Here is an 18,264-nt window from a genome sequence, read left to right on the forward strand (position 1 = left end):
CATGTTAAAAAAGTAAGTTAGCATGTACCCCATGAACATGACTGCCATCGTAGTTTCCCTGTGGGACAAAAACAAGCAAACCGCATTGCTTTCTTTGCTTTAAGCACAGAATGCACTGTGGTTAAAAAAAACAAACAAAAAAGAGTCACATTTGGAGTCCGTGGACCAGAGACGAGGCAGATAACTGTAGCTAGCTAGCTAGCTAGCTAGCTAGCTCCCGCCAGAGAGATAGTGGAGCCAGGAAAAATGTGTATAAAAAGATGGTGGAATAGTCGAACTTCAGTGCGAGTCAAGCGTGGTTGTTAGTGACAAGCTGTAGTCAGTTGACTACACATTTTACAGACTGTTTTTCATTCTCACCATAATAAGGGACGTCCCCGGTCAACTCAGTTCAGAACACGTACGTTCATCTGGCCGCACATTCGTGAACAGTTGGAAAATTTACTCGCAACATCATATTTTAGTAGCAAAATGCCTAATGACAAACCTATAGTGGAAGTGGGATTGGCAGGCAATAGGAGAGAAGCGTCGGTTTGGGAAGTGGAATGAATCTGAAAACAAAAAAAAGGCCAATTTCGAGCATAATTTCCTGAGATGTCAAAGTTGGCAGACGTAGAGGGAAAGGAATTTGAAGGAAACATTAGTGTTTGATGTGAAATGAGGGGAGGGCTGGGGGAGTGGGAGAAAGAGAAAAAATATCCTTGGAAATGAAGATGGAAGGAGTGTGTGGGTGTATGCGTGAATGAATCAAGGTGAACATGTCAAAAAGTCATGCCGAAACAATCACTAGTGTTGTTCCTTATTCACTGGAGTAGGTGGTGGCCAAACATTTCTGTTTTCACTGGCAGGTAGGCAGCACCCAGCACATCCGCTTTTACTTTGCATCCTTTTGCTTCCGTTGTCATGCGGAACAAGAATTGTTGTCTTACTGTTCAGTATGTCACAGTAAATTATATATATTGTATTATTATTAACATTTCATATTGTCACTGGAACATGAATAGAACTGAGCAATCGTTATTGTTCAAATCAATAGAAGTGCCATTGTTCAGCATTGCTGCAATCGAAGAACAAAATGTGCATCCTGTTAAGGTGTGGTATTACTTTTTTGAGACCAGATGTTTCAAAATATTGGATTTTCTTATTTAAATGATGACAAGGTAGCAAAAAATGATAATTCAGTAATGGGTGCATTTACAGTATGGGAGCAAAGGGTGGGGCTGGGAGCCAGCTTCTTTCTTCTCTTTTTACAACCAACACGGATAAATAACATCTATCATCATCTATCCATTTATTGAGAGATGTTTCTAATATTTTGGTTGCTACAGGAGAGGGTCAAAATATTAGAAACTGCTGTCAGTGTGAAGCAGTGCGATTGTACACCCCTGCAAAGTACAAGTACTTCCAATAATAAACAAAGTGTTCAGTTGTGAAAGTGTCAGATAAGGTGAGCAGCTGTGTGAACACAAACCAGACCGCACTGAAGTATAATTGTTTTAGTTTTTGGTCCGGCCCAGAGTATTGGACTACAAGTGTAAATGCATTCTTCCATGAAAGCACAGAACTGGCTCCCTGAGAAATGTTTTTGTAAACTGTAATCTGCAAGTGTAGCAGGCCCATAGAGACCTCTTAATTAGTCATGTATTCTGAGAGAAGGCAGTTATAAGCCTAAAAACACACAAAGGCCCATTATCATTTGCGAGGTAAATTTCCACATGGATGTCTCAATAGAGACACAGCTTTTCAGGACAATCACAACAAAATTAAGACGAACTATTTTTATTATTGAGTGATACCTCATCTGCTAGTGATGCACTCTCATAATTCCGGACTAAATCTTGATGCGTAACCCTGCTATTACATTACTGTAATTATACGGCAGGCCTCTCCTGTAAAATAACTCATAAATGCTTAATAAGTCCATTTTACACATAAAAACCCATTGTTTTGGTGGTTCTATAGTACACAGAGAAGTCTTGGGGACCTATTATACAAATTTTCGGACCTTTGTATTGAGTTCCAGACTCCAATAGAGCAGCTACACACGATAACACGCACAGCAAGCTTTCTAGACCTTCTAGACTCTGCAGCTCTTCCTGCAGTGTTTCCTGCCTCCCACCCTCCTCCAGGTACGCCTCCTGCTGAGTCCACTGTGCTGTGATTGGTCACACTGCCAAGCCATTCCGAGGACTTCCGGACAGCTGCTGAACCCGTTTTGTTCGATTACAAAATAACAGAGTTAGCAGACTGATAAATTGTTACATACAGCTTCCTCTTCTGACTCTTCAACACGATCAAGTAACGTTTGGAAAGGCGTCGGACTTCAGCAACAGTTTGGCGGGTAGTCCAGCTTCGTATTGGCCCATGTTCACAAAACAGTCCCGTGTGAAATGCCGTTGACAGATGAGCATATTTTTCTCTTGCTGGCCAGGAATCAGCAACTCCAACCACTTCTGCCTGATGCTTGCCTCTTTAGGCACACCCCAACAAACATTTCCTGGGGGCCATTGCTCGACGTGCTAACACCGTCAACAGAGCAAAGCAGAGTGCGGGTGCCGGGCATATATAAGAAAGTCTGGGTTGCATTGATTTCAGTGGAACGCGGTGTGCAGAGCTGTCCAAAAATGCTTTCAGGGCTCACTTCCAAATGCGCAAAACTCATTATCTTACGCGTTGGCATTGTTTAACATGAGAATACAACATTGTAACAAAATGTATAGGTCAGAAAAGAGGAAAAGCATAGTAAATCCCCTTTAACAATTATATTTTCCAATACAGTCTTTTAACCAAGTACATGTGTACACTTAGTTTCCAACCTATCTATGGAACTATTGGTGTTACTTCTATTAATGCTTCACTCCTGTATTATTGACCCTAGACTGTGTAATACATATATTTTCTAGACTATAAGTCACACTTTTTTTGTCATGGTTTGGCTGGTCCTGCGACTTGTACTCCGGAGCGACTTATATATGTTTTTTGTCACAATGACAGCCGCGAGAGGGAGCTCTGGGCTTGTGTGCCAGTATCTGATACTGCTATCATTCCTGTACGACTGAAAATGTACAATTTAAACTTCAATTTATAAAAGACAACTGAGAAAGACGGAACACAAGTGCCCCCAAAAAGAAAAGAAAATCATATTCTGCAGATTACAAGCTGCAAGTAAACTAGTTATGTTATGTTGTTTAGGCTATAGTTATCTGAATAACTGTTAATATGTTACGTTAACATATCACCTATTCACGTCACATTAACAGACGCCTCTTCAGCCTGTGGTTCTCCATTTTGTTGTTATTACACTAGGTTCCCAATTTACGAACACCGAACTAGCGAACACTTGCCGATACGAACACAAGCCGACTGGTCTGTATTTTATTTTATTTTGCCATGTAGTGCTAAGGAATCAGTATTTATACTGCTACTGTACATGCTTGACCAGTAGAGGGCACTGTGACACTGCTAATGGGACCAGTAGGCAGCCTTAGAACTAATGAGACCAATAGACGCTGGGCAGAGAAAGCTTCCGGTCTAGGAAAGCAAAGTTTTTGCTGGATGATACAACCCAGACAGAGCGTGTGATTAAAGTTTATGAAGAGTTAATAGGCCTGCTTAATTCTACACCACCCACATAACACTACTTCTTTTAGAAGAGTCTAACGACGACGACCATTTGTCCTTTTTTTCAATAACTCCTCCTCCAACTCCACCACAACGGTATGCTCGACCACTCCTCTTCAAAGGTAAATAACATTTATCATTACGTATCATTATATCACTTTTATTATTGTTTTTTTCATTAATTATCCTCGTTTAATATTACTACTGCATCCAAACTCATATTTACATAAATACACATATACTGTATATGTATACATGTACATGTAGTACCTATATCATTGGTAATATTACCTTTTCCCATACTTAAGAACAATTCGACATAAGAACAGTCGTCTGGAACCAATTGTGTTCGTAAGTTGGGGACTTAGTGTACTTGCCTTTCAAGATGAAATGTCTGTTCTTGGTCTCTGATTTTCTCAAATAAATTTCCCCGCAAAAAAGCGACTTATACTCCAGTGCGACTTATTTATGTTTTTTTCTTCTTCATTGTGAATTTTTTTCTATACCATTATTTGTAACATATGCTATCCGATGATGGTGTTCTTATATTTTTTGGTTTCAAAAGTGAGTTGTACACAGTCCTTTTAAGTACTCACACATTTCTCGAGGTTGGCATGTCTGCAATCTCATGCAAGCAGTTGAGAACATTATTTGTCAGTTGTACTCAATGTTGGCAAGATTACATTTGAACATCCAAGTTATTCAAATTAGCTGCAGAGTTGACATTGAAATATACAGCCTGTAAAACCCTCGCCTGTCCAAACATCATCCAGTGGAATATCGACTTGAGGGAGAAAGATGGGTAATTTACAACATTGATTGCGCCTGGGCAGGGGGTGTTCTCACCAGTGTGGGGAGCAAGGGCCACTTGGAAGCACTTAGGGGGCCCCCGGGTGCCGGGGTTGTCTCGGGGGTTAATGCAGCCAGCGCTGCAGCCTCTTACGGATGACTGGGAAGCCCCAATAAATCACCCCCTCTGCCAGGAAGGCTGAATGGAGGAGGAGGAGTGGGGGTACAAAGGGGACCACTCCAGCTTTTCTGCGCCCCTCCCTTTCTGAAAGGCTCTTGAAATATTGGATACTTGCTGTTCAAAGTACCCATCTCATCCATGCGGTCACACACTTATGCCTATACCATTTCCTCTACAACTCCAGACCTGCACTCCATGCCAGCCCATGGGAGCCTGGGCTTCTCCCCCCCTCACAATTAAAGAACACATTAGGGACGGGGGCCATGAGTAAGGAAAGCTGGGGTGAAAAAAGGACATTGAGAAAGAAAAGAGGACGCTGATGTGAAAAAGGCTGATTAATTAAGGTTCCTCTCTGGCTGCAGAATAGATGAAGTTTCAGAATCAATTAATTAGCAAGCTAGCCTACGCACATCAATGGCTCTAATAGCCTGCTCTCATTTGTAACTTTTATTACCCCTCAACTGTGGAGTGGCTCTCAGCCAATCAGACACAGCGTTGAGTCGATGCCGTGCGGCTATTAAGTGAAACATTGGGGTGAAAATCCCTTCCATTTTACTCAGTTGAAGTGATGTTATTATTTATTTCAATAACACTGATAAGAGCGCTGTTGTTTATTTCCTTCTAGACAGGTAGGACATGCATGTCCATTTGTAAATGCGAATGTTGATATATATGATAGGAGTATGCCATTAGTTGAAACATATATTATGTCTTGCATTCTTTGTATGAGCTGCAAATGGCATCATGTTCACTCCGGCAGGTGAGTTGATGTTGGGATTTAATGCAATTTAGTGTTGAATGCAGACAAGCCATGTAAAACATCACAAACTACGTGTTTCTGAGAGCTGCATGTTCGCTGTTCCCTGTCTTCGTTGCTCTATATATGTCTATTGATAAGATAAAAGAGCAGATGAAAGTGAAACCAGATTGAGTGAGCGTGGAGGAGAGAGGCGAAGGAAAAAAAAAGGGATATTTTACGTCAGCGCAGCGTTGCGAGGGGATTAGCCTCTGTGCCTTTTGTCTCATTGAGAATTTATCTGACTTTTCATCCAGACTATTTAAAATGTTCTTACACAGGTCATGTCTGCCAGAGCTGAGATGTGAAGCGGCATCGTCAAAATAGATCTAAGTTAGATTGGCATCGTGAAGATTTTACCTCATTTGAGAGACCGTGCATCCTTCATATCCAGTTAGTATTGCATTGGTATGAAAAGGGTGTCAAGAAAAGAGAGAATCCTGTAAAAGAGAGTCAAAGTGTATCAACTATTCAGTCTTTCGTATCATATACGCCTTGGTTTTCGTCAGTAATTTGTTCAAAAAGGTCAGACGAAATGAAAACAAAAACCGAGGCAATTTTTTCCATAAAAAGTAATGTAAATAGGGCTGTGTTTTTGTTTTTTTTGTGCTGTCCAGCCATTAGCGCAGATAGTATTGTTGATCTTGATGCCCTTACATGCTAGACAGATTTTCTCTGCCAGGGAAAAGTGGAAGATACTCTTTTCCTGTTCGATAGATTTTATTTGACTTTATTTGATGCAAATTTGCAGCAGCCGGACCGGAGCAAGAGGGGACAGGGAAGAAGAGAAAAGAAGACAGAGGGGGGAGTGCGGGGACAAGAGGAGGGACAATATAGAGTGAGACAACAACGCCAGTAACAACAACAATTGCAACAACAATAACAAAGCAACAGAAGCAAACAACAGGACTAACAAAATACTATCAACAGCCACAGTGATAATGAAATAATACTTATTAGTGGTAACAGTGGAAATGAAACTATTAACTATTGACTATTAACTATTGATAGTGAACAGATTGACAGTAACTGCAATAGGGGTGTTTTCACCTCCAATATGATACCGATATTGTCACCTTGAGCCGATATTGTCACCTGATATTGAGCCGATATCAGCTCAAATAATACATAGGCCTACTTGTATGCCTTATTTTGTAGTGTGGAATGTTAGAAAAGATCAAGTGATATTACTCAAACATAGAACGACAGTCAGAAACAGTAGATATTTGTAAAACAATCCCATTTACTTCTTCATGCTTGTGGGGTCAAGCTGCACTCATAGTGTAGTGGCCGCTAGGCATAATATAGCCAGGTTTGAGGTGCTTAATTAAGCATTTAAACTCAACATTACCATCGACAGGAACTGCCTTTTTCTGCTATAGCCAATGACTTCTTGTCATCCCGTGGCGGTTTCTCACACTTTGAAAATGTTTTGGACAGCAGAGGAGGGATCCATTTTTTTGTGATGCTGCTTCAAATGCGCAATGAGGTTTGTTGTTGGTCATATTAAACTTCCCTGGTTCTGTGCCACCAAGGGAAACTTGTGCATAATCATTTTTGCATTTAGCTGCAATGTCTTTTTCAGACTTTTAACAAAAAATGCTGCCACTTGGCCGACAGCACTCCTGCTGTTGTTGTGATCATGTGGGCTCTGCATGCTGGATCTGCCGGCGCTGCTGGATAGAAGTGCTGCAGTGGAGCATGGAATGGGCTGCTTCTGTCGGAGTGCTGATATTGGCAATTTTAGATGCAGGCCGATTAGATTTTATACTCGTTTTTTTTGCGGATATCGGACCGATAGTCAATTAATAATTTTATAGATAGTAATTATAGTTTTCCATGCAGAAAATAATGCCAAATAATTGTAAATGATGAATGGATGGAACATATTGTTGATGTGGACTTCCCGTATGCCCTGCTAAGATCCAATTCAATATTGTTTTTCATGTTCTTCATCAAAATGCTGCCACTCATAGCTTTCTTTGGCCTCATGGTGGGTTATATAGCAGTCACACTCAATAACAAATACATGGACAGTGGGTCAGCAATGCGTGGATGCTTTTATTGGGCAGATGGTTTCGCACAACGATATAGTACAGGGCAAATGGAGTAGTTTGGTAAGTGCAATATTGTACGGAAACCGAAATTTTTGTGAAAATTTTACACGAAAACCGACTGATGAAAACGGCGGTGTGACTGTAACTTAAAATTCGGGCCCAACTAAAATGTATGCCAATTTGTATGCCGTTTAATTCGTAATTGTGAAAAAATATACTTTTTTTTGTAAAATCTGTGCTTTTAAACAACTATTGGTAACATGCTAGCCACTGGTGGGATAATTTGCAAAATATATGATTTGGAGCCAGTCACATACAGTACCGTCCTGTTTAATATTGTACAATAATGTATTGTTGTAATACTGCTAAGACCGAATTACTTTTATAGCACAAAAAAATCTGTAATTTTTTCCCCTCATATTCTTATTCTTTTTTTTTTTTGGTGTGAAACTAATGCACCTTTTGTACAAAAAAAGATAAATAAAAAGATGAGTAGATGGATAGATAGATACTAGAAATTCACGTAACAACGCAACGATTCATGCGCTGATGACAAAGGTGAGATGCTCAATGACTTTTGACACAGTTACACTGCAGGTCAGTCTAGCAGCCATGTTTCCTTAAAATATATCATTCTGGGAGATGGAAGGCAGTGGGATATGTTGCGGTAAGCTGACACACTTCACTCTCTCTTTTTTTGTTTGTTGAAGTCACTTCTAAGAGACGAGAAGTGACAATTTTGATCTTTATCACTAACTCTAATGGCCCCGAGCTACTTGACAGTTCAATGTGTCAGCATCATTAACACATTGGCACTATTACAGTGCCAACCTGTGCTGATACTGGTTTCAAGCTATTTTTAGAATGAGCTCCTCTCTCCAACATGCGTTCCCGCTGTTTTGGTAAGTGAGCCTATTATGCATACATACAGTGGTGTGAAAAAGTGTTTGCCCCCCTGATTTCTTATTTGTTTTTACATGTTTGTCACGCTAAGATGTTTCAGATCATCAAACAAATGTAAATGTTAGACAACACAACTGAACACAGTTTTAAATGAAACTGTGTAATTTTTAAGAGAGAAAAAGAAATCCAAACCTACATGGCCCTGTGTGGAAAAATGATTGCCCCCAAAACCTAATAACTGGTTGGGCCACCCTTAGCAGCAAAGACTACAGTCACGCGTTTGCGATAACTTGCAATGAGTCTCTTACAGCGCTGTGGAGGAATTTTGGCCCACTCATCTCTGCAGAATTGTTGCAATTCACCACATTGGAGGGTTTTCGAGCATGAACCCCCTTTTTAAGGTCCTGACACAGCTTCTCAATAGGATTCAGGTCATGACTTTGACTAGGCCACTCCAAAGTCTTCATTTTCTTTCTTTTTCTTCAGCCATTCAGAGGTGGACTTGCTGGTGTGTTTTGGATCATTGTCCTGCTGCAGAACCCAAGTTTGTTTCAGCTTGAGGTCACGAACAGATGGTCAGACATTGTCCTTCAGGATTCTTTGGTAGACAGCAAAATTCATGGTTCCATTTATCACAGCAAGTCTTCCAGCTTCTAGGCAGCAAAACAGCCCCAGACCATCACACTACCACCACCATATTTGACGGTTGGTATGATGTTGTTTTTCTGAAATGCGGTGTTACTTTTACGCCACATGTAAAGTTAAACTTCTGTCTTGTCAGACCACAGAGGATTTTCCCAAAGGTCTTGGGTATCATCAAGATGTTTTCTGACAAAATTGAAACAAGCCTTAATGTTGTTTTTGTTTAGCAGTGGTTTTCGTCTTGGAACTCTGCCATGCAGGCCGTTTTTGTCCAGTGTCTTTCTAATGGTGGAGTCATGAACACTGACCTTAACTGAGGCAAGTGAGGCCTGCAGTTCTTTGAATGCTGTTGTGGGGTCTTTTGCATCCACTTGGATGAGTCATCGCTGCGCTCTTGGGGTAATTTTGTTTGGCCAGCCATTCATGGGAAGGTTTACCACTTTTCCATGTTTTTGCCATTTGTGTATAATGGCTCTCACTGTGGTTAGGTGGAGTCCTAATTCTTTACAAATGGCTTTATAACCTTTTCCAGACTAAAAACACATAAGAAATCAGGAAGCGGGCAAGCACTTTTTCACACCACTGTATACATAACCTATAAACACACACAACTGCTGGTGAAAAATGTCCATTTTCAGTTTTGAGGTTGGCATGTCTTCTTCTTTTTGCACACTGCCTGAATGGTTGTTGGATCCCATTGGGAGAATGCAGGTCACAGTTTTATTTGGATCATGTTCATATTATGTTTGATTTCAACAGTTATTTCTAATGTCATTCAAAGTTAACACTTTATTTTGCGCTGACCGTATTATTGTAACCCGCTTATTTTGTTGACCGACTCCTAAGGTGCATGTCCAGCGTGTAGACAAGATGTTCAGTTAATCATACATTGTGGCTGTCTGTGACCATGTAGTCCTTTCTTTTCCTTTCTATTGCAGTTGACTCCAAAAGTCTCATGACTGAAATGCTGCAATCATGAGGACATTTTATTTTGTGGTTAAAATATATCATGGGATGAGTAATGTAGTAAAAAAAACTTCTTTAAAGAGAAGATTTCTATCTTCTCCACCAGTCCGTCGGCCTGTCTTGGCCTCTGATCGGGGTCAGGAGTTTAGTAGGGGAAAAACATTTGGAGGTGATGGCAAGGGGCCCAGAGCCGCTTGCAAAACCTGCAAAAATAAATGGCTGTCCACACATGCCGAGCATTAACACACATAAAGCATTAACCCGCATTGCACTCACTTCAAATGTCGTCTTTACATCGCTGCCTGCAAAATCAACCGCTGCAAGTCACAGCCAGCCAAAACCCCTGTGACTGACTTCATTCATCAGTTGATGCAAGCAAAAAAGGGTTTGAAATGGAGCAAAATAAGAAAGCAATGTTTGGGAAGGTTCAGGTGTTTTAAGCCAGTTTGTGAGTTTTCTCCGGGTACTCCGGTTTCCTCCCACATTCCAAAAACATGCAGGTGAGGTTAATTGGCGACTCTAAATTGTCCATAGGTATGAATGTGAGTGTGAATGATTGTTTGTCTATAGGTGCCCTGCCATTGGCTGGCGACCAGTCCAGGGTGTACCCCGCCTGTCGCCCGAAGTCAGCTAGGATAGGCTCCAGCATGCCCCCGTGACCCTGATGAGGAGAAGCGGTATAGAAAATGGATGAATGGATGGAAAAATGGGAAAAATAGAATAAAAAGGCAAAACGTACTGTTGATACTAATAACTAACAATAACACAAAGCTTTGTCTTTAACTATGTATAAATTTATTGTTAGTTCTTTTACAAAATTTAAAGATAAAAAATATCAAAGTGGCCCTGCCCCTGCATCTTTTGATTTTCAGGAGGCAGCCAACATTGGAAAAAGTTTGGACATCCTTGACTTAAACTGTCCAGTGTATGTAGTTTAAGCAATACAAAAAACAAAGAAAAAGAAGACACACTTAATAACAGCTACGGCAATTCCAACAGCGACATTCTCCGAAAACACGGCGCACATGCAATGTCTCATTAACAGTATATTTTACATTCAAAGTGTTTAGCGGGTTAGGGTTAAAACATAATAGTGTATTTTCATAAAATCTATTAATTGCACAATAAAGTTTTTTCAAGTAACCCCATCATTTATTTTTGGATGAAAACAAGCTGCACAATGTTACTCTCTCTTTTCCTCACAGACAAACGCAGTGGAATAAATGAAATTGTGTGTGTGGAATTGTGGGAAACAAACACGTTCACACTGTGCATGGTGTGTTTTTTGTACTCTGCCGATCTTTATAAAGAGGACATGCTATGCTATGTTATGCACGTCTCAAAAGTTCTGGCTTGCACTTGCACTTACTGTGTGTACAGGTTCATGTTGAGTGTTTTGCATATCGCAGTTGTGCCCTCACGCCTCCAAGAGCAGCTCATTCCTTAAAGAGTCAAAGCCCCCCCCCAATCCTCCCTTTCCTCTATGTACACAGAGGCGGAGGAGAGATTGGGAGATCAAAAAAGTGCATAACGACAAGTGCGAGTGGCGTCACCTTGGGGGAGCGACACGACGATGATGATGAGTGTTCATTCGTTTGGAGATGTTTAATCATGAGCCTGGGATGATACCGATCCTTCCTGCTTGGTCAAAAACAGAGTGCAAAGCCCAAAGGTCAGAACTGATGTGTTTTGGACTATGAGCTTTGAATGCTGGTCAGACTGACTTCTTTTTGCACTGATATCAAACATTAACTACATTTCTAGGTTGAGGTGGAACATAACCTAGAAAAACTCCTTAAACATTGGTTTGTGTCTATTTTTTGCTGCCAGTAGGCTTGTTTCCTATTGGATAAATGCTGAAACAGCAAAGAAAGACAATTTGCAGATCATGCTCACCACACTGTATATTATTAGTATGGATATGGAAATGAGGAACAGGTGACGTCATTTGGGTAGCTTATCCTTTCCTGGTGGAAGACTTGAGTGCATTATTGAATGTCATGTGGAGGATTAAAAGCACAAGAAATATTAATTATGTGGTCTTTTTTGCTACATGAATGAGGAAGAATACGAAAACCTCCCAGTACAGTGCAGTACAGTTCTACACCACTGTCGTCGACAAGCTCAATGAGAAACATTCCACCAAATTGTTGTCATGTGCGTCCCCCAGAAACATTTTTAAAAAACAAATCCACAATAAAATGACCTGTAAAATAAATGTTTATTATTCAGCACAGTGTCCTGCACGTTGACCTGATTGCATATTTAATAAACACAATTTAAAGTATGAAATTAAACTACCCGGAACATTTAGAATTTACCATGAAACATTATACTGTTAAACAAATTAGAATATGAAATATTATATTTCTTACATATTTGTGTTACTCCTTATCCCAACTACACCTCGGGTTTATTTTTATTTCAACAAAAAACAACAATTTAATTAGAATTCACTCTTTAGTCTTGTCTCTGGGTTTTCACTCAGTCCTGTTAATTTAACAAAGTGGTTCTCAATTATTTTCCGTCATGTCCCCCACCCCCCACCCCCACCCCCCAGCGGACAGAATTGTTTTCACGCCTCCTGCGATCTGCAATAAAATTGAGAAACTGTTAATATCTATTTATTTATCTGTACTGTACACACTGAACCCGAAACTGACACCAGCAAAATGCAACAAAATGGAGAGCAGCGAAGCATACAAGCGTATTAAAGAGTCAAATTGCATGCTGAGTATGACAAATTCATACATGTTTGCACTAATACTGAAAGTCCTTTTGGACATGTGGAACTGTGAAAGGATGATTCATGAGACGTAGTCCATTGTAACCCTAATGCATGTTCAAATAAAACTAAACTAAACCAAACCAAAGTCGTCCCTGCCTCTCACGCTCCCCCTGACAGTTCACCGCGCATCCCACAGGGGGGCCCGGCCCACTATTTGGGAAGCACTGCTCGAACACAGTACTCCCTCTGAAAAATTTAGAATATTCAACAAATCGCATGGTCCACAGGAAGTTGCTTCACATCCTCTGCAGGCCAGGGGAAGGCCAAAAGTAAACAAAATATCCTTGTAATCGATGATATCAAGGAAAGTCCTGTTGCCTAAATGATTCTTTTGATGTTATGTTTTTTTCATATATATTTTTTGCTGAATCACTGTGATGTGCTTCGGCTCAGCATGCTATGAGTGCAAATGCAACGTGGCTGTGTTTCATCTAGTATTTTCTAATTCTATGCTAAAAAATTCACTCTTGTCACTTTCCGTCCTGTCGCTCAAATGAGTCATCTTGGCTCAAGAAACTTATACAAAATGAAATATAGTTGCCTGTGATGGGCCATTACACATTTTGAGTAGTTCAGTATGTGTATTATTCAATTTAGAGTTGAGAAAAGACAGCAATTAAAGTTCATTTTTTAGACTGTGGCAAAAAGCAAATGGCACAGATTCGGTGGAATAGCTCATACGGGCACTTTTGGAACAGTGTCAAAAAAAAAGAAAAAGGGAGCATTATTATTTTTGTGAAAGCACATTTTCGTAATGTTGTGGTAAGTCAATGCAAATATCCTTGTCATGTTTCAATTACGCAGCCAAAATCTTATTCAGGATTAGGCTTTTCTCAGTCTTTCCAAAAGCACCTTGTCCCTAACCTTGCACTAAACTTTCCTTTTTCCCTTCGCATATCTCACTGTCACTATCACCCCCTTATCATGTCAAACATCACTTTATGCGCGACTATAAGTCAACATCCCCCTCATCTATCTCTTCTCTGCCTCTCTCACTGTCTCTCGAAGTATCTTCCATTTTGTTATCTTTTTCCTGGAGCACCAGGTTGTATATGCGTGCAGGGTTGGATCGGCCATCAGGAGTACTGGGAGTTTATATGCGTGCAGGTTGAAGTAGGCCAGTCTGGACCAAAAAGTCCGGGACCACATTTTTGTCCTGGTAAATCCCTGTATGTGTGTATGTGTTTAGGGTTGGGGGTGGTAGGATTCCTTAGCGCTCTGACTGGATGAGCCCTTCTAACACTAACCTGTAGTCCCGGTCACCAGCCAGCCATATCGCCTCTTTGACAGTATTCTGAAAATAGCTTTCTCACTGCTCATTGGCCCAACTCAATTACAAGCTGTGCTCTGTGTTGACCTTAAAATGGATGATTTGAGGAACGCGAATACACGCACGCACACTCTCACACGTCTCCGTTTTCATTCTTTTCTTGTTGACAGTTTTACGATTGAGTTCTTCTCAGCGTTTATGACTGCATTAGTGTCCCTGGCTTGTATTTTTCATCACACTGTTTCTGCAGTTTATGGTGAATTATTTGCTTTGCAGGACGCCTATTATGTGTCATTTCACACCTAACATCTGCTGTCATTTCATTATATTTGACACCGTGTATATGCGAAGGCACTGTGGATAAACCACACTGTGATTTGATCTGCTTTCATTGCATTTGAGTGGAGGGAATGGCAGAAAATGTTCTTATTTTCTGCTGCCAGACATTATTTTTATTGTTAGAATCAGCAGCACTCCAGGTCTGCTTATCTCTAAGGATGTACTCACATTAGGCCAATCGTACTGTGCTTGGGCCCACTTCTCACCCAAACTTTGGCAAGTTTGGGTAGTGTGAGCACACTGATACTCCCCTCTTTTGGCACAGTTGGAACCCGGCACGATACCATACATATGCACATGCATGTGGGCAATGTAGCCGCATCATAGAATGGCTGCACTGCAATTGCTCCTTGCAAGTCACAGTAGAACACAGTGGAACCTCGTTTAGCGCACGCCCCGGTTAGCGTGTTTTGCGGTTAACATTGAACGCCAAAATGTTGCCTCCATTTGTGTACATTTCCTGTTTAGCGTACAATACTGCACGAGTTTTGTCATGTTATTAATATACTGCCTAAGTCCACCAACTGTGTTTTAATATATTTTTCATCACGAAACATCCTTGTTAGCAGTTTTGTTAGCTTGCTACTACATGGAAACAGAAACCGGAAGTCAGCTCCATCACCTGTTTATGATGTCCACAGTGGTTGACTCTATAGTTGTTGGCGAACTAACACAGTTACTTCATAAGTCTCTGCTTTTCTTTTGATCGCGGCTGTGAAATAACCCTCAATGTGTCAGCATTTTGTTTGTTAAAGAAGGTGATGAACATTATTGAATTAGTGAAATAACTCATAGCAAAACACAAAGGTGGCATCAGAGTGGGCATATTATGTTCATATGATGCACATAAATGAATGAGAAAGAACACAAAACAAAAATGGACCCCAAACGTCTCATAAAAACGGATTATTGATTTTTTTCCTTCAATTTAAAGTACATATTACTGTTTTAGTCTTACTTCACGTGCTTACAACTACAACAAAAATAATCTATCATGATTGTTTCCACTCCTCCCCCCTCCCTTCTCATTCAGTAGACTATTCCACGTTACTGGGCATGTGCAGATTGATTCAGGAAGACAGCAGCAAAAACAAAGTTGTTAGTGCGGTGTGGAGGAAGATGAAGCGGAGTTACCCGAGTGGAGCGGAGAAGGCGAGAGGAAAGTACACAGTTTTCATCAAAACTACACAAGGTTTCAATCTTTTCATAGTCCCAAGTACAAACGTAGACACACAACAGCAAGAGACGCTCTCGACAGTAGCACTGCTTTTTAGTATCAGCCGTGGAGGTACTTCAGTTTTCAGGATGAAGCTGAGCCTGCGAGTGAATGCTTTTCATCACAAATATGCGAGTATTAAAGCGGTAAAGTACGTGAAATGTTGCTTAATGTTCTTATCAATTACAGTAAAAGCATTGACATGATTCACTTGTTAGGTAATAATAATCCCCCAGGAGGATGTTATGGACTTTATTTTGCTCAGGAAATGGGATGATTTTTTGGTATTCACACTTATTAGTACTACTATGTACTAAATAGTTAAATATTAATGTTCATCATTCATTTATTTATTTAAAATTCTTTTTGGGAGGGTGTATAAACATGGCTATGTAACTAGCTGCTGCCCACATTGAAGACCTTGCGTTGAGGTGACAATATAACTTTTGTCAGTGCACCAGGATGCGGAGGGCCCCAATGACCGTGGGGCCCCAAATGACTAAATCTACCCCTGATCATTAGTAAGAGTTGTTTGAATTGGTCACTATGTGATAATAGTCGTCCACTGTCATCTGCTAGGGATACATGTTTTGATGTTATGGATCTCTCATAATCGTCCCGCACCGATTGTGTGAATACTAGATTTGCTTTTCCGAGCGTTGCACGTACAACGGAGCAAGTGGAAAAGCAGAGAGAGCGAGAGAGCTCAACTTGTCTGCATGAATTGATATCGTGGATATTTTGAGGTACAAACCCAATTTTTGCTTCTTTGCTGATATCTGTCTCGTCTTCTGTCATTCTTGAACTGTCAACACGTGTCTGTCTGTCTCCCTGTCATTCGTATTTATCTGTCTAAGCGGGAAAACCCGCATGTAGACAGCAGGCCCAGAACAGGGGAAGTCATACATTTCTCTTTTTTTTTTATTTGATTAATCTGTTGGACACCTAATGTCTGCTTGTATTACTTTTATTTAGACAGAGACATAATCAGGATGCCTTACTATTGTGGGGAGCACCACTTCCCCATAGCAGTAGTCACTAAATCTGGGAGTGTTCAGTTGATTTCTTTTGAGCTATAGAAACCATATTTGGTCATGAGAATGACTAAAATTCCAATGACTTATGAATGAAATATGATTATCATTTACTATGCAATGTTTCTGTATTTTTTCCACTCCGTTAATTGTTGATGTTTATTCTTTTATGACTGAATAAGCTATCTATAACCTGTTAAACACAGGAAGTGAAAAGACTATTGGTAATGGAAGGGGTAGGATTAAATAAACTCTGCTTCCTGCTACTCCTTTTCCGGCATGAATGAAATGAACAAGCGTAAACATGTGTACTTGTACTTTATTTCCTGTGTACGTGTACTTGTACTTCAATGTAACTTTGTCAAACGCATTTAAAATGACCATAACAATAGAAAACAAAAAGACAAAAGTCATTTATTAAGTCATTTATAACATATGATGATAAATAATAATTATTCTTATTGTTATACAATAATATAATATAATATAATATAATATAATATAATATAATATAATATAATATAATATATATAATAATTATATATAATATACATATGCATATTATAGTATATAATATAACAATGTTAATAATTATATAATGTAATAATAATAATAATAATACTATTTTTCTTGAAAACACACATTTGCAATAATAATGAATCAGAATGAAATAAGGAAAATTCTAACATAAACTGAATTTCATGTGCATTACCACATCAGTATGTGGCCTCATCTGTCCATCTGTGCGCGTGAGTGTGCGTGTGTGCGTGAGTGTGCGTGCGTGCATGTGTGTGCCGTGGTTGGCAGTAATGAATCTAGTGAAGCTGTTGGCACGAGCAAGGCCACGCTATTAACCTCTCTGCCAGCGAGACTGATCTCACCCTGTCTGTCTGTCTCGTCGGCCTAATGACACACTCACACAACTACACACATACACACACACACACACACATGTGCACACAAACACACGGACACTAACCTGTCCTTTCTAATCAAATTCTAGTTAAAGTGAAAAGCATTCTATATTGCCTAATCAGCTCTATTCAAAGCATCATTGTGACGATGTCCATGGATGATTCCTTTTCCCCACCTCCACAAAGGAGGTTACTCTTCAGAACTATTGCACACGCATTCATCTCCATTTGCCCTGCGGAGTCACGTATTTTACATTAGCCATCTGTTGATAGTAGGCTTTTATGAGTGGGATTCCTTGCTAATAGTATTTACACTGAACCAGTTGGGCATCATGTGGCGCTTTTGATCTGGCAAGACCTTAGTAGTTGCTACATCACGCTAGTAACTCTAGATATAAATCACTTGGAGTTTTCCCGTTTGTAAAGAAGATTCATGGATTTTCATGGAGGTGGATGTAAACTATGAGCTTTGCACGTGCTTTAAATTACTGTCTGTGCTCCGCCTTTTAAATGAGGTTTTGGCTCAGCTGTTTGTCAGCCAAGGAATAGCAAAGTAACATGACATGAGGAGAAAAATATGACATGTGCTGAAAAGCGCCGTCCTATTGCTTTAATGGCAGTTGTAAATTATGTTTAGTAATCTGCACAGAGCTTGGCTTGTGTGTGTGTGTGTGTGTGTGTGTGTGTGTGTGAGCGAAAGACAGCCCACACCGTCACAGAAATCCTTAGAGGAGTGAAGAGCACCTGG

The 18,264-nt window shown here is 40.2% G+C and overlaps 1 protein-coding gene across 5 annotated transcripts in view; it reads left to right on the plus strand.

Annotated features, from left to right (window-relative positions):
• The window catches only part of arid1b (AT rich interactive domain 1B (SWI1-like)), a 263,934-nt gene that overhangs the window by 49,788 nt on the left and 195,882 nt on the right, over positions 1–18,264 (plus strand). The window lies entirely within an intron of this gene.

The sequence above is a fragment of the Dunckerocampus dactyliophorus genome, chromosome 13, assembly GCF_027744805.1.
Source record: "Dunckerocampus dactyliophorus isolate RoL2022-P2 chromosome 13, RoL_Ddac_1.1, whole genome shotgun sequence".
NCBI classification, from domain to species: domain Eukaryota; kingdom Metazoa; phylum Chordata; class Actinopteri; order Syngnathiformes; family Syngnathidae; genus Dunckerocampus; species Dunckerocampus dactyliophorus.